The 25,103-nt window shown below is 33.7% G+C and overlaps 1 protein-coding gene across 8 annotated transcripts in view; it reads right to left on the reverse strand.

The window, feature by feature from the left end:
• The window catches only part of GNAS (GNAS complex locus), a 331,282-nt gene that overhangs the window by 163,097 nt on the left and 143,082 nt on the right, over positions 1 to 25,103 (reverse strand). The window contains exon 1 of one of the 8 annotated variants that reach the window (XM_056812904.1): positions 19,567 to 19,585. The exons of the other annotated variants lie outside the window; for them this stretch is intronic. The gene's annotated coding sequence lies outside the window, so the exon portion shown is untranslated. Of the gene's footprint in view, positions 1 to 19,566; positions 19,586 to 25,103 lie in introns of those variants that run through there. 8 annotated transcript variants of the gene reach the window in all.

Here is a 25,103-nt window from a genome sequence, read left to right on the forward strand (position 1 = left end):
AAAATTTTTTTAATTACAATAAACACAACATTACATGTTTTACACTGAAAATCAAACCAAACATTAAACTCACTTATGCAAACACATGTAATAATAGATATAAGTGAGCTATGTTCATAATTTACACAAATATATATAGTACATACAAACAATATATACACAGAAGTTATATACATGCACATATATACTTATATACACTTCATATTTATACATGTTACACATTACATATATACATATACACACTAATACAATTAATTTTAAAATCCTATTATATATACTATTTACATATGTATTTACAATTTTGTTTAATATGTAATGTCATATGTTATTTGTGTTGTGTAATATAAGATGTAGTGCAAGTCAGTATCTAATTTTCTTATCTGGGGATATTTCATGTAAATTCATTTATTTCTTGGGGAGTAAACGGTATCCTATGTCTTAAAGTCACCACATCCCCATTCCGTCCTATTTCAGGTACTTCTCTTAGAGGAAACAGGCCTCTAGTTGAATTTTGTACCTGTGGGTCAGTTTGATCTCCTTTGCGTTGGAATCTGGTTTTCTGTAGGAGAGGGAACATGAGAAACTGGGATTGCAGGGGAAGGGTTTTGGAGATTAAATTCAGTCAAGATTTGCACTGCACAAGAGAAGCAGTCTGTTAACTGGGCTACAGGAAAGGTGTTTTCCATCTCTATTTCAGGGAAGGAAATTTCCTCATTCAAAGGTTCAGAAACAGGTCTGTTTCTGGTAGAATGGGTGTTTGCCAATTGATCCTGTAAGAAACATTTTAGATTTTCTAATTGGGCTTGCATTTTATCCTCAATTTTTTTTATTTTAGCATCTCTAAACATAGTATTGAGGAGTACAAAAATGACAGTACCTATTAATATAAAAATTTGGAGGTATCCTGCATTTCTCAATGCCCCTAATTCTTCAGCTGCCATATAAATGTCAAAGAATGTAGTACTCATTTTTATATATATATATTTTGTAATTTCACAAAACACGTGGGGAGCAGGGCAAAGCAACAAACTTTCCACAGGGGTTTTTTTTTTTCCCCTAATCTAGGAAGTTGTTCCTTAAGGGAAAGGATATTTAGAAACAACTCTTCCAGCCAGGACTTTAGGGTCCTGTTGCTGAGATTTAAAACAGCTGTTTTCTATCTAACTATCAGAGTCACACAGCTGGGAAGTATCCGAGGTCCGATTTGAACCCAGGACCTTCTGTCTCTAGGCCTGGCTCTCAATCCACTGAGCTACCCAGCTGTCCCTTAAGATTAAAGGGAAGAAAAAGAAAAACTGCTGATTCCAATTTAACTTGAGAAAAGAGAAGAGAGAAAAAGTTTTTTATACTCACGTGCTCTAGCAGCTGTGTCTTTAAGCCAAGTTTGCTGTTAAAAGGGACTAAGTGGTGAGAAGGTAGAGTAAAAAGGCAAGGAATTTCAGAAGTTTATTAAGAGAATTCTTTAGACTCCCGTGTGGTCAGCCACAATGTGACAAGGAAATCACTTTAAAAGACTGATATATATTAATTTAAGGTTGCCAAGGAATTCAGCTATGTTATTCCTAAATGAAACTTAAATCAGCAGTCAACCCTTTATGGAGTTTTTAATTACAAACAGGAGGAAGAAAGGTATTAGAGAGAGAGAGAGACAGAGAGAGAGAGACAGAGACAGAGAGAGAGAGAGAGAGAGAGAGAGAGAGAGAGAGAGAGAGAGAGAGAGACAGACAGAGACAGAGAGAGAGAGAAAGAGAGAGACAGAGACAGAGACAGAGACAGAGACAGAGACAGAGAGAGAGAGAAAGGGGAGAGAAGGGAATAGGGCTTAAATACCCCCTCTGTTTAGGCTGGGCCAAAAGGCCCAAGCCCTTAGATAGCTGAGGCAAAGAAAAGAGATCAGTCCCTATCACTCACGTGACCAAAATGGAGAAACAGTCTCAGGGGCCTCCACCTCCAGCTTCCTTCAGAGCAAGCTTCTCAGAGCACAACCTCTCAGAGCAAAACCTCTCCAACCCTAGTCCTCAGACCCTGCTATCTTTAAGGAAACCATCTCAGTTCCCTCCCCTCAGTTCTCACATCTACCAATCACTGTCCATCTCTTCCCTGTGCCAATGGTGGCTCTATCTTAACCCAGGACCGCCCAGAGGTCTGCCCCTTTGCACATGTCTGTTGAAGGTCATATTCTCAAATAATTAAATTTTGGTCTATGCTGCAGCCCTTCCTAAATCCTGTTAGGACTGAGTAGGGTGGAGATTGTAAGTTCCAAGACCTGGTTCTGTCATTCCAAGTATCTCTATTGTATCAATTCTCAAATCAATCATGACTCAAAGAACTTCCTGTTCTATGCTTAAGCATAGGTCAAAGCCCTTTCCATTGTTCAGCAAAAGGTTTCTGTCCTAAAGTAATCTTAAGAAGGGAGGAGGAGGACCCTCCCATGCCAAGGGGGTTCACATTCCAATAGACTATCAGTAGGAAATTTTTCAAGTATGAAATTTCCCAATGGTGAAATTTCCAACATTTATAAGTCTAAGAAATTTTAAGGTTTACACTACCTAACTAATCCTTATCTTCAAAATTCTTCTAACTAGATTTCTATACTTAAACTAAATCTAAGTATCTAACTACGTTTTGTTAATAACTAATTTATTTATAGCTAATTATAACAATTTTAGCACCCTAACTATACATTGTTTCTCTCATTTAAGTAGTGATTCAATGTAACTCAACCATGTTCATGTTTTGTTATGGTGTTATTTTTGATATTTTTTTTGTTTTGCTAGTGTAATGTCAGTGTTACTGTTGTGTTAATGATATGTTACTGTTGTGTGCAATATATACTTACTATTACTTCAGATCTTTCCTTCTCATCTCCTCTTGCTTGCTTCTTCTCCAATTCCATAGTAGTAAATATATTTGTGTTTGTGTGTGAATAAGTGCTATGTTATTTTGTGCTATAATACATTACCCCAAAGTATTAATTCATTAGTCCATTAAACTTGTAATCCTCTTCATTGCAAATTTCCCAAAGTCTTTAAATTTATAAGCTTTCAGTCTTTTAACAATGTCCATGAATTCCTGAATTCTCCTCTTCATCTGCATTGTCCTATTCTATCCTCTTCCTCAGGAATGGTCCTCTCCTTACGGATCTTTTTGACTGCAGACTCAATTTGACTTATGAGTCTAACTTTCTACAATCTCTTCTTCATTTTCTTCTTCAATGATTTATACATTTTCATTATTAATATCATATGCTAATTTTAAATGTGAACAATGATACCATGAATCTCTACCCAAAACTTTTACCAAAGATGGAGAAATCAACATAACAGTGTAAGGACCTAACCAACTCTCTTGTGTTACTGATGTTTTAGCAAAATTTTTCACATATACTATATCTCCTGGTTTGTAATTATGGAGAGAATAATCCAAAGCACCAGTTTGAATTAATACTCCCTCATCATGTTGAGTCTTTGTTATAAAGCACTTAAGTAAGAAGCAAGTTGACAATATCCTCCTAAGAGAGATGTATAGACATGTCCAAAGATCATTTCATAGGATGATATATGTAAATCTGCTCTGGGTCTCGTATGTAGGAAAAACAAAGCTATGTGAAGAATATTTGGCCATTTGAGATGAGTTTCAGAACAGATCTTCCCCACCATAGTCTTGAATTCCCTATTTATGCACTCCACTTGACCTGAACTTTGTGGGTGATAAGGAACATTATATTTTGGTGTTATTCCGAGATTCTCATAGGCTCTTTTGAGGATGTCTTGGGTGAAATGAGATCCCTTATCAGAGACTATGGTTAATGGCACTCCAAATCTATGTATAGTTTTCTTAATCAACACTTTCACCACAAAGCTAGCTGTATTTGTATTTGATAGAAAAGCTTCAGGCCATCTGGTCAATCTGTCAACAATCACCAAGCAAACCTTGTATCTTCCAGTTTTGGGCATGCTTATATAATCAATCTGCAGACTCTCAAATGGACAACATGCTAAAGGTCTACTACCTAAACTTTTCTGTCTGAATGCCCCTTGATTGAATTTGTGGCAAACAGAACAGCTTGAGCAGATCTTATTTGCTACAGTATTTATTCCAAGAGCTACTAATTGTATCTTTATGGTGTCAATTACAGCTTGAGTACCAAAATGACCTTTTGTGTGGATGGCTTGACACTAATAGGTATACAGGTCTTTTGGTAACAGTGGTTTTCCAGTATCTGCTACCCATAAACCATGTTCTTTTCTTACTCCAAACTTCTCCTTCCATTTTTAAATTTCTGAGTCTACATGAGCTTTTTCTAGATCATCAGATTCTATAGTTGATAAGTTCATAACATACACTTGAGCATTACTGGCAGCAAATTTCACAGTTACATCAGTTCTATCATTTCCTTTAGAGACAAAATTCCTGCCATAAGTATGACTTCTACAATGGATTACCGCTAACTGTTTAGGCTTCTGGATAGCTTCCAACAACTCAGTTATTATTTCTGCATGTAACAATTGGTTTTCTTGATGCAGTAATAAAACCTCACTGTTTCCAGATCTTTCCTGTAGCATGAAAAATGGAAAAAAGCATAACAAGAATCTATGTAAAGATTTGCACTTTTACCATCAGCCAGAAGACATGCTTGCTTTAAAGTGACCAACTATGCACCTTAAGCACTAAGTTTACTAGGTAATAATTCATAACAGAGTGTCTCAAATTCTGTGGCAACTGCAGCACCTATACATCAAATTCCATTACACAAATATGAAGAATCATCTGTGAATAAAACCTTTTCCTTTTCCTTTTCTTAATACAAAGCAAAGCCTCAGAGGAAAAAAATCTGAATTGAGAAACGTTGAACAAGATTTCCTAGAAGAGCTAAAAAGTATTTTCAAAATCAAATAGGAGTGGTTGAGGAAAAACCTGAGAAAGAAAGGAAAGAAAAATAAGACAATGAAAAGACAATAAAAAGCTTGATGAAGAGGGCACAACTATACTAAAAAAAACATTAAAGAATTGAATTGGACAAATGGAAAAAGGGGCACAAAGATTCACTGATGAAAATAACTTCTAAAAAAACCAAGATTAGCTAAAGCTCACAGAAGAAAATAATATCATAAAATTATAACTTGGCAAACAGAAGCCAATGATTCCATGAGACATTAAGAAATAATAAAACAAAGGTGGCTAGGTAGCTCAGTGGATTTAGAGTCATGTTTAGAGACAGGAGGTTCTAGGTTCAAATCTGGCCTTTGACACTTCCTTGCTGTGTGACCCTGGACAAGTCACTTATCCCCCATTGTGTAGCCCTTACCATTCTTCTGCCTTAGAACCAATACCTAGTATTGATTCTAAGATGGAAGGTAAGGGTTAAAAAAAAAGAAACAATAAAACAAAGTTGAAAATATGTGAAATATTTCATTGGAAAAGTGACTGATCTGGAAAACAAATCTAGGAAAGATAATATAAGAATTATTAGATTATCTGGAAGACATGATTAAAAAAACAGCTTAGATATCAAATTTCAAGAAATTATCTAAGAAACTTGCCCTGGTCTCCTACAAGTCTCTAGCATGGGTGCCAAAGATGGCACACAGAGCACTCTCTGTGGGCACTCAGTCACCGTCCCGTCACACTCCACAGTATCATTGTTTGTTACTACAAAGGCAGAGGGACTCAGTTGAAACTGCTCCCTTCCCCATATCCGCTGTGCCTGATGACCTTTTTTTTCATGTCACCCACTGGGAATGGTGACATCCCAATAGGAGTTCTTTCTCCCACCTCCGTGTGCGGTAAGGGGGGGGGGGCAGGGCATACAGTATAAATGGAGTTTTTGAACCCTAGACTTTAATCCCCAGAAGTCCTTGGTATTTCTCAGAATTACCTATAATCTCACCCAAGTCTCCACCTGGGTGAGATCACAATTAGTATTTAACTGGCAGTAATGCCCCCCAGGCTTTCTCTCTGCCATTGCAACAATGTTGGAAGTATAGTGGTAAGCTAAGCTAAGCACCAGGATTCTGAATTGGCTAATCAGCCATGGGCATGTGGTTTTTATTTGTATCTTCTTTATTCCTTGATTTCTAATAATCCTTAACAAAACCTCAAAAATTATAATATTTTTATTAGTAGAAACATAATTTAATTTTTACAATACCCAGCAAGTGGGGAGGAGGGGCATAACAGTTGGTTTGGGGGAAGGGCGAAGGCATAGCACTTAGTCTAGGGTGGGGGCAAGGGTGGGACCTAGCACTCCATCTCTAAACAGTTCGCCATCACTCCTAGAACCAGAGGTTAAAATAGAAATTGAAAGAATCCACTAATCACAACCTAAAAGAGATTCCCAAATCAAAACTACCAGGAATAAAGCAGCCAAATCCCATAGCTCCCATACCAAAGAGAAAATACTTCAAACAGCAAAAAAGAAACTACTGAGGGGGGAGGGGGTCAAAGTAAGAATCACATAAGATGTAGACACTACCAGGTTAAAGGAGCAGAGGGCTTGAAATACTATATTCCAGAAAGCAAAGAGTTGAAATAGATTAAAATCAAGAATAATCCAATCTTATCCAACAGTATAATCCTTAAGGCAAAAAAAAGAAAAAAGATATTTAATGAAAGAGGGCTTTCAAGCATTCTTGATTTAAAAAAAAAAAAGAACTGAAAAGAAAAACATGACTTTCATATATGACTCAAGAGAAGCATGAAACGATATATGTGAAAGAGACATCATAAGATACTCAGTAAGGTTAAACTGTATACCTTTCTATATGGGAAGATGCTACACATATCTTCTAAGAATGTTATCATTATTAGGACAGTTAGAGAAAGATTGCATATAGAAACAGAGTAAAGTTGTGAGTTGATTTTGTTGGGTTGATGCAAAAAATAATTAAGGTAGGTGAGAAAGAGGGATGACTTGGGAGAAGGTGGAAGATTGGAAGAATGAGGAAAATTATCTCATTTAAAAGAAGTGAACAAAGAAGAGCTTTTATAGTGATGGGTGTAAATGGGAGGCAGTAATGCCTGAATCTCTAATCTAGATTGAAAAAGAAAATTATACACGAGTGTGTACATGCATGCACACACATGTATATAGTCAGTTGGTGATAGAAGTCTATCTTACCAAGCAGGGAAATAGGAAAGAAAGTGGATAAGAGAAAGGGTAATAAAAGAAAGGGCAGATAAAAGAAGGCAGTTGTAAGAAACAAACAATCTTTAAAGTAGGGACAGAATGAAGAGAGAAAATGATAGAAATAAGATGGAGACAAATGTACACACAATTGGTAATAATAACAGTGAATGTGAATAGAATTAACTCACCCATAAAATGGAAGAGCATAGAAAAATGTTTTAGAAACCAGAATCCCTAAGAATTCTCCTCTCTCCCCAATAATCATAATTTAAACAGAGAAATACAAGCAGAGCTAAAATAAGGGGCTAAAAGATAAACTATAACACTTCAGTTGAAGTAAAAAATGCAGGGGTAGCAATTGTGATCTCAGATAAAGCAAAAGCAAAAATAGGACTAATTAAAGGGGATAATCAGGAAGACTCCATTTTGCCAAAAGGAGCCACAGATGATGAAGTAATATTAATACTAAATATATATGCACCAAATGGCTTAACTTCCAAATTTTAAAAGGAAAAGTTAAATGAATTGCAGTAAGAAATAGACAGTAAAACTACTAGTGAGAGGGAGGACTTCAACTTTTCCCTCTCAAAGCTAGATAAATCTAATCATAAAATGATTAAGTCAAGGAAATGAATAGAATCTTAGAAAAGTTGGATGTGTTGGACTTCTGGGAAAAAACTGAATAAGAAGAGAAGGGAGTATACCTTTTTCTCAGCTGTCCATAATACCTTCACACAAAATGACCATGTATTAAGGCATTAAAAACTTCACAATCAAAGGCAGAAAAGCAAAAACATTATATATTCCTTTTCCAGCCCATAATACAATAAAAATTTCATTTACTAAAAGGCAGTGGAAGTATATATTAAAAGGTAATTTGAAACTAAAAAATATAATCCTAAAGAACAAGTAGGTCAAAGAACAAATCAGAGAAATAGTAAATAATTTCATTAAAGAAAATGGCCACAATGAGACAACATTCCAAAATTTGTGGAATATAGCTAATGCAGTACCTTGGGGATTTTTATATCTCTAAATGTGAACATCAATAAAAGAGAAAAAGTGCAGGCCAATGAATTGAGCATGAAATGAAAATAACTTCAAAAATAACAAAAATTTAACTCAAATTAAACACCTAAATGGATCCTGCAAATCAAAGGAGAAAGTATGAAATTGAAAGTACAAAACCACTTAACTAATAAATAATATTTGGGTTCTTTTTTTTTAAGTCAATGAATTAGATAAACCTTTGTTCAATTGATTAAAGAAAAGACACAAGAAAACCAAATTCCTAGTATTAAAAATGAAAAGAATAAATGCACTATCAATGAAGATGAAATTTAAGCAATTATTAGGAGTTATTTTGCCCAAAATTGACAATCTAAATGAAATGGATGAACATTTGCAAATATATAAACTTCCAGACTAATAGAAGAGGAAAGAGTATTTCAATGAACTTATCTTAGGGGAAAAAAATTGAACAACCTATCAATGACATCCTTAAGAAAATATCTCCAGGAAAAGATAGATTCACAAGTTAATTCTATCAAATATTTAAGAAACAATTAACTCAATACTATATAAACTTTTTGAAAAAATGGAAACACTAACTGAATACAAATTGATGCATACTTTTTGAAACTTTATTTTTCATGTTTTCTTTTGCAATATGACTATTATGAAAAAAATTTGCATGACTTCACATGTATAATCAGAATAATATTGCTTGCTTTTTCAAGGAAGAGGGAGGGGGAGAAATTGGAACTCAGATTTTTTTTTTAATTGTTAAACTCTTTTTGACATGTAACTGGGAAATATTTAACAAAATAAAAATGAATTTTAAAATAGATGAGTCCCACCAAATTTCTTAAGATTTAAATATGGTTTTGACATCTAATCTAGAAAGAACAAAAATAGAAAAGAAAACTATAAATCAATTTCCTTTATGAATACCGATATAAAAATTTTAAATAAAATACTAGCAAGTATCAACCTGCACAGAAAGAACTGTTGGAATTGAACTACAAATCAAAGCATGTAATTTTTCACTTTAGTGTATTTGCTAAGAAGCTGGCTGAGTCAATGTGATAAAAATGACAATTCTATCTAAATTAATAAACTTACTTATCAGTGCCATAACAATCAAACTACAAAAGAATTATTTTATAGAATTAGAAAAAAGTAGTAACAGTTTATTTGGAAGAACAAAATGTCAAGAATATCAAGAGCGTTGGTGAAAAATAAATGTTAAGTAAGGCAGCCTAGCTGTTCCAGATTTCAAATTATATTACAAAGTGATAATCCTCAAAAAAAATCTAGTACTGACTTAGAAATAGAGTGTTGAAACAATGGAATGGATTAAGTATACAATACACAGCATTCAGTGGCAATAGTAATCTAGTATTTGTTAAAAACCCAGGCTTTGGGGGAAAGAACCTGATATCTGACAAAAATTGCTCATAAAACTGGAAAGCAGCTTGGTAAAAACTAGGCACAGACTAACATTTTACACTGTATGCTTAGATAAGTTCAAAATGGATAAATGATTTATATATAAAAGGTGATATAAGTAAATTAGGCAAGCATGAAAATATATACCTGTTAGATCTATGGATAAGGGCAGAGTTTATGACCAAACAAGAGATAGAAAGGATCAAGGGAAGTAAAAATGATTACATAAAATTAAAAAAAGTTTTACATAAATAAAAATAATACAGCCAAAATGAGAAGGAAAATGGAAATGAAAAAAATTTTTGCAATGAGTTTTTTGATAAAGTTCTCATTTCTCAAATGAAGAACTGCATCAAATTTATAAAAAATAAGAGTCATTGCCCAAACGATAAATGATCATAGGATATGAACAAGGAATTTTCAGAAGAAATAAAAGCTATTAAGGCACAGGAAAAAAATTCCTAAATTACTAGAAATGTTAATTAAAACAACTCTGAGATACTACCTCACAAGTTTGACATTGGCTAAAATGACCAAAGGGAAAATGATGAATGTTAGAGGGGATGTGGAAAAATTGGGCCACTAACGCACTATTGGTGGACCTGTGAACTAGTATAACCATTCTGGAGAGCAATTTGAAACAATTCTCAAAAGGTTATAAAACTGTGTTTTACCCAGAAATACAATTATCCAAGGCTATTCCAAAGGACTTATGACTGATAAATGCTATTTACCTCAGAGAATGAACTAATCTAAATACAGATTGAAGCAGACTTTTAAAACTTTATTTTTCTGTTTTATTTTGTTTGTGTTTTCTTTTACAACACGGCTAATATGGAAATGTTTGGCATGACCCTACATGGATGAACAAAATCAAAGTGCTTGTCTTTTTTTAATTTTTGCTTACCTTTTTAGGTAGTGGGGAGGAGAGGAAAGGAGAGAAAAAACTACTGTATTTTAATAAACAGGAAACTGGTTAGGGATATTTGAGTAATTTTAGAATGAGCTATGTGAAATTACAATATTGATAATGTTTGAAATTGACCAAATTAAAAAAATAATGTAAAAAAAAGAAATTACAATATTGATTAGTTACATATGGCAAAGTTCAAAACATCAAACTAGAAATGCAATTACAACAGCATTCTTTTTAAAAAATGTTATTACAGTATGACAACCTGATCTGCTAAAAAAACAACAAACTATCCATGCTGGAAAATAGGAAATGGATAAAAGGAAAAGGTGCTGCTTATATTATAACTCCTTTAGAACTTTTAACAGATAGGAAATAATTATCACATCAAGGAAGCTGAAGAACCCAGAAATCACTGTTGCCAGCTGTCCAAAGGGACATACATAGCAATACAGGATAATACAGATTTGCTTATAACAGTTTATAAACCATGATAAATTATAATGAGTGATATCAACTCACACAACAGGACAAGGTGACAATTGAAAATGAGACTATAAAAAGTCAGGTAATATACCTAAACAAATCATTTAATTCCCAAGTACATTGAAAGTTGAAAGCAGAAAGAAAAGAAAATAATAGAACTTTGTAGCATTTAAACAGAGTAGAATATACTTACTCACATTTTATGTATGTTTTTTAAAATCATTGATTATACTGGAATGATAACATCTCGGAGCATAATGTATCAGGGGCAGCTCAGTGGTCTACTGTATATAGAGATGGGCTGGGAGTCAAGAAGATCTGATTCCAAACACAGCTTCAGACACTTATTAGCTGTGTGACCCTGGACACTTCATTCTGCCTTAGTTTCCTTATCTATAAAATGAGCTGGAGAAGGAAATGGCAAACAACTCCAATATCTTTGCCAAGTGTGATATGGAAATCACTTTAAAAGACTGATATATATTAATTTAAGGTCGCCAAGGAATTCAACTATGTAATTCCTAAATGAAAACTCAAGTCAGCAGTCAACCTTTTATGGAGTTTTTAATTACAAACAGGAGGAAGAAAGGTATGAGAGAGAGAGAGAGAGAGAGAGAGAGAGAGAGAGAGAGAGAGAGAGAGAGAGAGAGAGAGAGAGAGAGAGAGAGAAAGGAATAGGGCTTAAATACCCCCTCTGCTTAGGCTGGGCCAAAGGCCCAAGCCCTTAGATAGCTGAGGCAAAGAAAAGAGATCAGTCCCTATCACTCACGTGACCAAAATGGAGAAACAGTTTCAGGGGGCCTCCACCTCCAGCCTCCTTCAGAGCAAGCCCTCCTCTCAGACCTCTCCAGGAGCTCTCCCTCCAGGACCTCTCTCCTCTCAGACTCCTTCATAGCAAAACCTCTCAGAGCAAAACCTCCCAGAGCAAAAAACCTCTCCTGTCCTCAGACCCCACTATCTTTAAGCAAACCATCCCCTCAGTTCTCACATCTACCAATCACTGTCGATGTCTCCCCTGTGCCAATGGTGGCTCTAGCTTGACCCAGGACCGCCCAGAGGTCTGTTTCCTTTGCACATGTCTGTTGAAGGTCATATTCAAATAATTAAATCTTGATCTTTGCTGCAGCCCTTCCTAAATCCTGTTACTCTGAGTAGGGTGGAGATTGTAAGTTCCAAGACCTGGTTCTGTCATTCCAAGTATCTCTATTGTATCAATTCTCAAATCAATCATGACTCAAAGAACTTCCTGTTCTATGCTTAAGCATAGGTCAAAGCCCTTTCCATTGTTTAGCAAAAGGTTTCTGTCCTAAAGTAGTCTTAAGTAGGGAGGAGAAGGATCCTCTCATGCCAAGGAGTTTCACATTCCAATAGAGTTCTTACTATCAGTAGGAAATTTTTCAAGTATGAAATTTCCCAATGGGGAAATTTCCAACATTCATAAGTCTAAGAAATTTTTAAGGTTTACACAAGAAAATACCAAATGGGGTCACAAAGAGTTGGACACAACTGAAGTTACTGAACAACACCTGATATATTATAAAGAAGAAGAAATGGTACCCAAGAAGATGATGGGAATATTAGTTGGAACAGACCAAGTAAACACAGAAAAACTGTTCTGAAGGCAGCACAACTGAAAAACACTGGGTATGGGGCAGTTAGGTGGCTCAGTGTATTGAGAATCAGGTCTCGTGGGCTCAAATTTGGCCTAGCTGCGTGACCCTGGTTAAATCCCCCATTGCCTAACCCTTACGGCTCTTCTACCTTAGAACCAACACAAATATTGATTCTCAGTCAGAAGGTAAGATTAAAGAAAAAAACAGCTTTCCAAATGCTATTAGAAGAGAAAATAACAAAAAATAAGGAAAAACACAAATAAAATTATTATAAGAAAAGAAGACAATCAAACACCAGCAATTAATTATCTATATGTATACTTTTTCATCTCTATAAACTGTCAACTTTGACCATTTTCTTGCCACTCATTCTGTCATTATGTGTCAATGGAATTTTCATTAGAACACCACAGACCATCTCCTGGAGCTGAGTAGTCCAGATTGGTAAGGAAATAATCACAAAAGTATATAGTCCAAACATATCTTGCTGGCCCCAGACCTGGCCACAACTTCACATTCCACCCAGTCATCCTTTCTGATGCAATATCCACCTATTTGCTTTTCTATCTCTTGCTTCTCATGGAATAATAGTCAAATCAATATCACCAATGTTTCTGGAAAAGATGTGTTAATCAGTTGCTCTCTGGTGCCACACAACATCCCAATAACTCCCCAGATGAAAACAACCTTGCTTGACCACAATTTTCTAACATGTGTTATCATACCCATAGGATTTAAATTGTTCCATGTTTCACTTTTTAATTTATATCACCAGCATTCTGAACCATTCCTAATACTTTTTAAGTGCCTAATCAATGACTTTCATGGATTCTTTAAAAAATCTTCATGATAATTTATAGATCTAGCAGCAATGCTTTTAACCTCATTAACTTTGGCTTGGTCATTTGTGATTACAATATTTTCCATAAATTGGCTCTAGATTCACGAAGTTAGGTGTAATTGTGGACAATGCTGAAATAGGAGTAAGAAAGATTTGAGTTTATATTCAGTCTCAGACACTTACTAGCTATGAGACCCTAGAAAAGTCCCCTAACCTCTCACTGCCTCAGTTTCATTAGCTATAAAAGTGAGGATAATACTATTATTTACTTCCCAGAATTGTTGTAAGGATTCAATAATACTTGTAAAGCACTTATTATGTCTGCCAAAATAGGTACTCAATAAATGTGTGTTCCCTTCCCCTTCCCACATGTAAGTGGCCTACTCTTTATTTCTCTCAGATTGTTAGTGGATGCTCCCCTCCCCAAATCACCTTTTTAAAAGTTTATGCTATTAAATGATATGGAAGGTGAACGGAAAAGTTTTAATATTACTTCTACCCCAGCTAGTTCCAAAAATGCCAAAACTAAGCCAGACTCCAAAGGACAAGCTAAAGACAGAATAGGTATAAGTAGGTTGTAACATATTCACATTACAAATTTGTAAAATGTATCATCTATGAACTATTTGAGAAAAACAAAAAGAGACAGGCTAGTCATGAAATAAAGGCGCAAAAAAAAAAAGAGTGCTATACTAGTCCACAAAAAGGAAAAAAAAAGAGCTGGAAAACAACCTCTAGAGAGATTTTCTTTCTATGAAGATTTAAGAGAAAACATGAACTATAATCAGAAAGGATGAAAAGATATGAATAAATTATAAACTTCACTATTGAAGGAAGTAGCTATATCAATGATATCACAGATCCAGTGTATTATTAAAGTATAAGTAGAAAGGAATAATCCTTGAGAGCCCAGAACCTGATTGCAGAAAGTGCCAACAATGAGACAAATCAATGCTAATAGAACCATACCTACCAAGGGATCCCTTCCTGAGGGCTGAATTTGTTTGAATGAATCAAAAATGAGACAGGGAGATAGGTTACAGTTCAGCATGACCTTTAAAAATCAATTCACTAAGTCCAGAAAATGAGGAATTCAGCTCCTAATAGGGTGAACAGAAGAATCAAGGAGAAGAAACAGAAGCTATAATAATCCATGAGGAACTGAAAAGCATTAGAGTAAGGAAGAGGTAACTGCCAAAAAGAAGTCAGGTCATCAGAAGTGAAGCTGGTTGGGACAAATGGGCATCAGGAATATTGAGTAGATGCTTTATTGCTAAAACCCCTAGACTATTAAATCTCAAGGAAGTAATTATTAACTTTCTGTCTAAGGGCTCTCTCACAGAAGACTAAATCTTTTTCTTCTTCTAAGTACAGGGAAAGTCTATTTACCTTTCTTTGTTTTATACATTTATTTTGTCTTTATAAACAGTATTAACCACAGGTCTTTGCTAGTCTGAGTAAACTTACTGGAAATGAACTTGAGAGGAGGCAACCTAGGGGGAAACATGCCTAGAGAAAAGATATAGCGTAAAATGAAGGTGCTTGTGCCCAAAGTGTTTTCTTTGGCTGGGGCTTGGAGTATGAAAAAATGATCAAGAAAATTATTAAACTTTTGATACTACTTCTCAGAGTAGAGAAGGAATATATATATATATATATATATATATATATATATATATATATATATATATATATATATATAAGATAAATAATTAGAGTTAGGGGCATGAAAAGCTCTGATCTCCACATAGTCCACCACTGTTTTAAAAGTATAAAAAAACTAAACAAAGCTACTATAGTCATACCAGAAAGTATAGGGAATCTGATCATAAATAAAAGATCAATGTTTCTAATTCATTTCCTGTTCAAAGTATAAATTCACAACAACCTAAAACAAAAGTTTATAATAGACATAATTATTTTAAAACAACAGAAAAAATATAACTTTCTATTAAAGTTACAGAAATGTTCTAGTTTTCAAAATGACAGAAGAATAATTTTCCCTTTTTAAGACTATTCCTTTTATTAAAATTTCATTCTCCAGTACCAAAACTTCTTAAAAGGAAGAAGTGCTATTTTTCATGAAGAAATGTATTTTTGAAAAATTCTTTCCTTCTGTGTTAGAACTGATACTAGGTTATCAATTATACTTGATACTAAGTATCAAGGCTAAAGAGTGGTACAGGCTAGGCTACAAAGAAGTAACTTGCCCAGGGTCACATAGCTAAGACATATCTGAGGACAGATTTACCATCTCCAGGCCTGACTCTCTAACCACTAAGTCACCTGACTGCCCCAAAGAAATGTTTTTTCAAAAAGGCCTACAAACTATGACTACTTATAAATGGCAACAATCAATTTTAACAAATAACTTTTAACACAAATAACCAAATCAAAGTCAGATCTAAGGTAAAGAAACTGAAACCATATGTAAAATGTTACTATTCTCATAATCCTAACCTGATATTCCATCCATGAAATCTAAAATTCACTTCTTTCTACAGCTGCAATTAATTACAGATCAAGTATGGCCAAAAAAAATTACACTTTAGACACTTAATTTGCTCTGGAAAATTTCCTAAGAAATTGTTTACATTTTGAATTTTTTTAAAAGCACACAATATTCAATAGGGATAATCTGCTTCATTGTTTCTATGAATTGAGTTTCTCCAATGATTTGTCCTCTTAAAAATTATTTGTCTCCAAAAAAAATAAATTGACTCAATTTTTAAGGGGGAGGTTATTCCAGAACATCATGATTAAGTATTTTCCACAAAATATTTTAAATATACATCTGATTTTGTAATCAATGTAATCAAATTCAATATTATATAACAAAATTAATTTTGTATACTTAATACTCATGTGCACTTAATACTTATTATTATCCTGAACCTACTTGTACAGGATATTATGGAGATATTAAGGCAAAAAAAAAAAAGAGATTAAAGAGACTAAGAGGAGGCACCCAAGTTTAGCTCTTAAAAGAAAAGGATTTCAAAAAGTAGAATCAAATAAACAAGCATTTATTAATTACCTACTAGTTGCCAAGAGCTAGTGTGTGTACAGTGAGTGATATATATATGGAGATGAGGAATGCGTTAGGCATAAAGAAAGAGGTTGTACATATATGGGAGTTGGGAGAAGTCAGATGAGGTAGGGAAACAATGAGAGGTCTAGTTTGGCTGAAACACAGTGTAAATAGAAGTAATTTAAAATAAAGAATATTGGAGATAGCTTACAAGTGCCAGGCAAAGAAGTTTATATTTCATTCTATTCTAGGGAGCAGCTCAATATTTTTGAGCAGGGGAATGACATGATCAGATCTCCACATTAATAAGATTATTTTGGCAGCTGTGTGGAAGATGGATGGTTGAAAAGAGTAGTAGGGAAGACTAGTTCTAAGGCTATCTCAATCATCAAAGGAAGATGTGATGAGGGCTACAAATAGGTTAATGGCAGTGTAAATAGAGAGAAGAGGATAGATGGGAATGATATATGGAAGAATTATATATAGGATTTGACAACCAACTAAATATGAGAGAAGACAGAGAAAGGAGAGTCAAGATGACTTCAAGATTTTGACTTTTAATTTACTGGGAGAATGATGTCACCAACAATAGAAAAACTGTAAAGAGGGGCAGGTTGGAAAGATAAGAATAGTTTGGGACATACTCATTTTGAGGCATTGACATGACATTAAAGTACCAATATCAGACAGGCAATTTGGAGACACTAGAATTCAAGTAATAATAATAATTGTTAACTTTTACATAGCAACTAATATGCGCCAAGCATTGTGCTAAATATTTTACACATCTAGTTTGATCTTCACAACCATCCTGGGAGTAGATGCCATTATTATCCTCAAAATATGGATAGAATAAGGACAAAGATAAATCAGTGATGGAAAGAATGAGTAGTCAAACAAGTAGGAGAAGAACCAGGAGAAAACAGTATAACAGAAACTAAGAAATTTTCTTCAAGCCTCACTCAGCTACTTACTCCATGAAAACCACCAAGAAGAAAGGAGTAGAAAGAAAATGTTCAATGAACATTTCCCCTTTATATCCCGAGTGTCTTACACATAGTAAGTCCTTTAGCAAATGTTCATTGAATTGGTTTTATTCCTCTAATAAAAACCTTTAATGACTCCCTGTTGCCTAACAAAGAGAAGTCCAACTCTTTATGCTTAGTATTCAAGGACTCCCCCAATCCTGCGCCACTGTACCTATCCACTTTAATCTCAACATTGCTGCTTTCCACGTGTATTATTTCTCCATTCAAAGAGGTTTACCTGATGCCCTCTGTTACTTATTCCATGTTATCCTGTCCTTCTACCTTGTGTTATGCTATTCCCTACTGCTGAAATGTACTTTGCTGAATTGAATTCCCATCAGAATTCTACTTATCCTTTAAGGCCCAAATATTAGATCACCATCATGAAGCCTTTCCAGATTCACCCAGTTTGTAATATTTCCTTTGTCCCTCTGGCATACATCATGGGTTCAGAGATATAGCAATGAAAAGAACAATTGGAGAGGATATTGCCCCACTCTCTTAATTTATAATAGTAGAAACTGAAGCCCAGATATGTCATGTGATTTGTCCAAGACTACAGATAGTAAGTGCCATAGCTTAGGATAAGGATCCAGCAGTCTTCCTAGGCCATGCTTACTCTAAATTTATCTTAGTTAAGTATATATCAATTTTCCCTCCTCCTACCAAACTGCAAATTCTACAAGGATTTTTTTTTTGGTATTTTATCTACTACAGCTTTCTACAAACAATACTGTGCTTGCGTCAGCAGCACATATACTACAAACAATAAACTAATAAATGTTTGTTGATGGTGAACTACCAAAGATAACAAATCAAATAATAGTGTTATAGGATTTGAATCTAAAGAGTTTCTCACTTGAAATTATATATTTAAATATAGCCATTAGTTCAGCAATAGATTTAATAAATTCTAGTTTTAAAAATACTTTAAAAGAGAATTTCAATAGTTACCAGATTGTCTTTTGCAATTAGGGAAGTTATTAAGTTCAACTTTTTTTCCACAATAACTACTTAGTAAACATTAACCAAAATAAATACCCACAGAAATAATTAAACTTCCTCTTTCCAAATATGAGAATTACATTATAGTAAATAAAGTACCAGCCTCTCCCGACTAGTATGAAAATACACAGTTGTACTTATATAGCATGATATTATTAAAGGATATTTTAGAAATTATATAAATATAAAGGTATCCATATCTTCAATAGAAATTGTATCTTTTTTGTTAATATAGCTATTATGAATCTCAAATGAATCAATCTATAATGAATATCTATGTCAGTGTTTCAATGTTTTTTTTAATATTAGATAATCCCTTTTAGCTCAACATAAAAACCAGAAGTAAATAGAAAATATGTGGGAGAGGGTTATCACAGTTTAGGAAATAATCCTAGAACTGAGCTATTTACTAGCACACAACTCAATCCAAATCTCATAAAATTAAATATTAAACAATCTAAGTTTTCAGAACAAGCTGAGGGCATTAGTTATCCTACTGGGCCAATTTTCAGAATTTAAATGTTGATATTTATAATACATTAAGCAATATATTCATTGATTCCCTTATATTCTCAAGAGAACTGTAAAATAGCAAATAGTAATAATAAAACTGACAGAAGACCATCTTAAAGAATAGAAATTCTTATATACAAATTATATAAAATAACCCATATATATATATATATATTCAAAATGCTACTTTTAAAAGCAAAAAAGTGCTATTTTCAAATATTTTCTATTCTTCCCAAAGTAACTATCCTCATTGACAGTGTTTTCTGAAATTTGTGTCATTTAGTCCTTTGAGTTTCCTGATACTATCCAATTACATCTTCTTTCACACTGCCCAGTCCTATCCTGTCTTTTAAAACTAACATACCTGTTCTGCAAATTATAGTTTAATAAACTCCCCAACTCATTTTTGCCTTGAAACATGCTCTAAATAAGTCGTGAACGTCTTAAGCATGAATTCCTATGATTGATTCTATATTCATAAAATATATAAAAATTAGTTACATATGCACATGCACACATATCCATTACACAGACATTAAGGATCTGCAATTCTCACCAGCATGAGAAGCTCTCACTATGATGTAGCAAAGATGTTTAACCTGGAGCCTATGAATTAAAAACAATTTTTTTTAAATTTAGAATATTTTCCCATGGTTATATGATTCATGGTTTTTCCCACCCCTCTTCCCTCCCACCTCCTGGAGCTGACAAGCAATTCCACTGGGTTATACATGTATCATTGTTCAAAACCTATTTCCATGTTATTCATATTTGCAGTAGTGATCTTTTAACATCAAAACCCTAATCATATCCCCATCGAACTACATGATCAATCATATGTTTTTCTTTTGCTTTTCTGCTCCCACAGTTCTTTCTCTGGATGTGGATAGCATTCTTTCTCATAAATTCCTCAGAATTGTCTTGGATCATTGCATTGCTGCTAGTAGAAAAGTCTATTACATTCGATTGTGCCACAATGTATCGGTCTCTGTGTACAATGTTCTGCTTCTGTTCCTTTTGCTCTGCATTAATTCCTGGAGGTCTTTCCAGTTCACGTGGAATCCCTCCAGTTCATCATTCATTTCAGCACAATAGTATTCCATCACCATCAGATAGCACATTTTGTTCAGCCATTCCCCAATTGATGGACACCCCCTCATTTTCCAATTTTTTTTTTGCTACCACAAAGCACAGCTATAAATATTTTTGTATGAGTATTTTTCACTTTATGTCTTTGGGATACAAACCGAGCAATGGTATGGCTGGATCAAAGGGTAAGCATTCTTTTAAAGCCCTTTGCACTAAATTCCAAATTGCCCTCCAGAACGGCTAGACCAATTCACAACTCCACCAGCAGTATATTAGTGTCCCAATTTTGACACATCCCCTTCAACATTTATTACTTTCCTTTGCTGCCATATTAGCCAGTCTGCTAGTTGTAAGGTGGTACCTAAGAGTTGTTTTTATTTTAATTCTCTAATCAGGAGGGATTTAGAACATTTTTTCATGTGCTTACTGATAGTTTTGATTTCTTCATGTGAAAATTACCTATTCATATCCCTTGACCATTTGTCAATTGAAAAGTGGTTTGATTTTTTAAAATTTGATTTAGTTCCTGTTAAACCTAAATTAAAACTCCTGTCCTTTATTTCCATAGTTTATTAATAATTACTTGAAATAGAGCACAGAGATAAAAGATTAAGCCTATCCATGAATGTTTTAAAGATTTTGATAGCTGTATTTCAATATAACTGCTTTCCTTTGAAATTTAATGCATTTAAAAATATTATTCTGAGAACGTTATCACAAATCTTTAACAGATCACCAAAAGTGTTCATGACCAAAAAAAAGGCTAAGAATTCCCATTAAGAGGAACCTTTGTTACCAATAGAGCTAAAGTAAAACATTGCTTATGACTTTGTAGGTAAATACTTTTTTTGTCTGAGGTATAGAAGCTATGTATTTTATCCAGTCACACAGTATAGTCAAAGGCTGTACCTTGAACTGAAGTATTCCTTAAACCAAGCACTTCCCATTATACCATACTTTTCCCAACAAAAAATGTGTGAGAATAATAAAGTAGTTCTATGTTATACTCATATATATGTGTGACTTAGTCTCTACATTTAATGAATAGTTAAAAGAAAAAAGGCACAATTCACATATCTAAAGGGATAATCATATAACTAGTTATATGTCTAATCATAGTTCTCTATGGCTAAACAGGAATATCTATTGAGATTATCTGTAGTTAGAGGGAAGGATTCCACATCTCTGCCTAAACAATTAGCTCACTGCTCTTGGGAGTCTAAAGAGGTACAGCAGGGACAGATAATTGTTTTCTGGAGACTTCACTAAAAGTACATCAGTAGGTAGATTCTATGTGATTTATTTCACAATCCCTTTGAGAATATGGTAAACAGGTGGCTAATTCCACCAGACAATAATCTTTGTAACACACAAAAGGGAAAACCAAGATGAGTTTTTCCCACAATTTCCTGGTAAAATTTTTTTTTCTTTTATGACTATCAGAAAAGTACTTGTAGCTATGGGAGGGAGGAATAGAAAATGATTTTTGTATCCAAGGAATAACGTTTGAAATTGGCCAAATAAAAAAATAATGTTTAAAGTGAGAAAAAAGTACTTGAAAATAATATTTTTAATAAATAAGTTTTACTTTGAGTGAAAGACAAAAGATTATAAATAGCTAATATGAACAAAGCATGCCTTTTTCATTTATAGAGCAGCCATAATTAAAATTTGTTTACTCTAGTTCATCAAACTTTTCACTAAATATGAACTTTTGGCTAGTTTGAGAAAAATGGAAGTATAAAACAAAAATATACAATATTTACCTTATGTTTGAAGAGAATCACTATCAGCTGTCTCCCAGTGAGTATAATAATCACTACACATTGTTCAGAATGAGCACATGTTCATTTGATCTCTAAAAAATTAGCACACAAATTTCACCTAACATATATACCAGAAAGCAAGGAGTTGGTAATGTAAAAGACATGACAAAGTTGAGCCCCCCAAATAGGAAAACAGTGGATGTAGCAACCATTCTAAGAGTATAGGGTAATTTCCACAGGAGACAACAAGCAGTGTATTTAAGGGGAAAAGGGAATGCAATCATAACTGAAAATGTGAGACTGACCTCATAATTATGTGGATAAATGCATAGCCCTACAATGTGTGTTCCCTTTCAGTGTCTTGTACCTGTGGCTATGCTGATCCTTTGTCAAAGGCCCAGCACAGTCTGTACTATTTAGGAGCAAGCTGTGAAGACTTTGTGCCTTCAAATTGAAGTTGTATGTATACCCGGTAGAAACCCCTAATACTATTCCTATAGTTAGGGTGTGCCCAGTAGGGAATAGGAATATGACAACTAGAACCTGGTGCACCACACTTTTTACAGATTGCCACTGCTTGCCAAAGATCATACCTGAAGTAAGTTTAGAATAGTAAGAAAAAAGGACAATGAGGAAAAATGTGGCCTTTAGGGGAATAAACAAAGTAAATAGTCTTAGAAAGAAACACAAATCTTAAATGATAATAGATGTTGAAAAGTAGTTTCATTTTTACTTTGTGGTGATACTCTTTAATTCAATTCCTTGATATAGTAAAATCAAGTCAGTTTTGTTAACAGAAAGAATAATTTTTAAAACTCAGCAAAAATATAAAAATACATAGAACTGGGGGCAGCTGGGTGGCTCAGTGGATTGAGAGTCGGGCCTAGAGATGGGAGGTCTTAGGTTCAAATCTGGTCTCAGACACTTCCCACCTGTGTGACCCTGGGCAAGTCACTTGACCCCCATTGCCTCGCCCTTACCAAGACAGAAGTAAAGTGTTTAAAAATACATAGAACCCTTTAAAACAGAAAGTACCTCCCAGGCTAAAACTAAATCCTGTCAATTTTCAAAAATTAAATTCTAAAGAAAGTAGAAATTTAAAACAATTTCAATCCAAAAGAAACTCAAAGTAATATTAAAAATAAACACTATAACTTATTATTTGTGCATTTTTTATAAATAAAGATTTCACTATGGAATTTTTCATGCAAAACAAAAAAATCAAACACATGATTATTGATATACTATAACCATTATATATGTGTACACACATGTACATAGGGGGAGGGGGAGAAACAAGGAAAGGAAGGAAGGGAAAAGAGAGGAAAGGAGGGAGGAACATATAGTAAGGCAGAATCTTAAGTAGCCTAATACACATTTCCGGGACCTTAAAATTTAACTACTTTGTTCTAATGTCTAAAACAGCACTTGAAATAACTTTTTATCAGAAAGTTTGAAACCATTGATTCTTGCTAAGGAGAAATTAAGGGAAATCCATTCATTCATCATTAGTTAGGATGAACTTTGATATATCCCTTTCTTCTCAACAAAAAGACTACACATAAACATTGATTTTTTCCATCTTTGATCTGAATAAATTATGTGTATCTGATATAATAAGGGATAGGAACTGGGCCTGCAATTTCATTGGTTTAAGGAACTCCCAAGTGAGGAAACTCTCTCTGACCACAGGTCAACACCTTTCCAATTTATGGTGTTACAGAGTTCCTTCGAACAATGCTACCAAATTCAAATAGAAATAGAGTACATTAAACCGTACATAAAAATTCCCTGAAGGCTACATTTTGGCTTACTTTTTAAATGAAATATTATCTATGTCAATGTATGTTTATTTATTTTGTTGAATATTTCCCAACTGCATTTTAATCTGGTTCTGCACTCTGAAAAGTTGTGGGGCGCATGTGACCCCAGGTTCATATGTTTAACACTTCTGAAACTGAGACATCAAATGACTTGCCATGGTTCATACAATCAGTATGTATCAGAAGCAGAATCTGAACTCAGGTAATCCTAGCTTTAAGTTGGATCTCATCTCAATCCAAAATGCCATGATGTCTTTTTGCATAACAAAAGTATAAATTGAAAATAAAGTTCCTCATTGCCTCATATACATGCTACAGATATGGGAGATAGAAGATGAGGGAAAAATATAATGAAACCTGACAATTACATAGTGCTTTAAAGTTTTCACAACATTTTACATACATTACATCATTTGAACCTTACAATAGCTCTGTAAGCTAGGAACCTTATCCACATTTTCAGAGCAATGAGTGATTGCCCAAGATCATACATAGATTAAGTGCCAAAGACAGTTTCTTAACCCAGGACTTCATAATATTAAGTTTAATGTTCATTTTAAAAAATTAGTGTTTCTAAAGAAAACTGAATATGTTAATACCTAAGTTATATGTTTTAAATTACATATATATTTTTTAGTCTCAAATATTATATCAACAATCAGAAAATTAAATACCCAAGAAAAAGAATGTATGTTGATGTACTAGAAACAATCTTTGAAATATATGAAAACTGACCAGGTATTAATCTTTCAGACAGAATGAAACAAATGTCTTATAACTAAAACACAATCTTTATTGGAACAAAGCACAAGTATGATTTCACAGACTAGTGACAAATCATGAAAGATAAATAAAATAATAAAAATAATAGGATTTAGAGCAGGAAAAGAAATTCTCCAGCTAAATCCTTCATTTTATTGATAAAGGAAATGAAGTGGAAAAGTGATATTACTTATACAAAGTCACAAATATAGTAAATAGTAGACTTGAAACATAATCTAGATCCTTTGATTCTCAATCCAGGTGTCTTTCCACTGTACCACATTGCCTTTTAATAATTACATTAACCACACATGATTTAGGAAAATAAATAATTCTTGTGTGGTTTTTTTTGTTATCCTGTTCTTTAGTAATTTAATCAAAGTTCATGTATTTTTTCCCTGCAACTAATATATATTATATATATATATACATATGTATATATGTATATATATATATAATATAATATATATATTAGCCTTCAGGTCAAAAGTAAACCTTCCTTTTATGAAAGCTACATTATTTCATAGTACTTTAAAAGTACAATGTTAGGTAACTTGTTTATCAATTTGCCTAGTGTAAACTAACAGTTCAACCCAGTTTCAGAAAAAACTCAAATTTACCAATTAAATGAATGATACTATTTACCTATAAAC

This window comes from Monodelphis domestica, chromosome 1, assembly GCF_027887165.1.
Source record: "Monodelphis domestica isolate mMonDom1 chromosome 1, mMonDom1.pri, whole genome shotgun sequence".
Lineage (NCBI taxonomy): Eukaryota > Metazoa > Chordata > Mammalia > Didelphimorphia > Didelphidae > Monodelphis > Monodelphis domestica.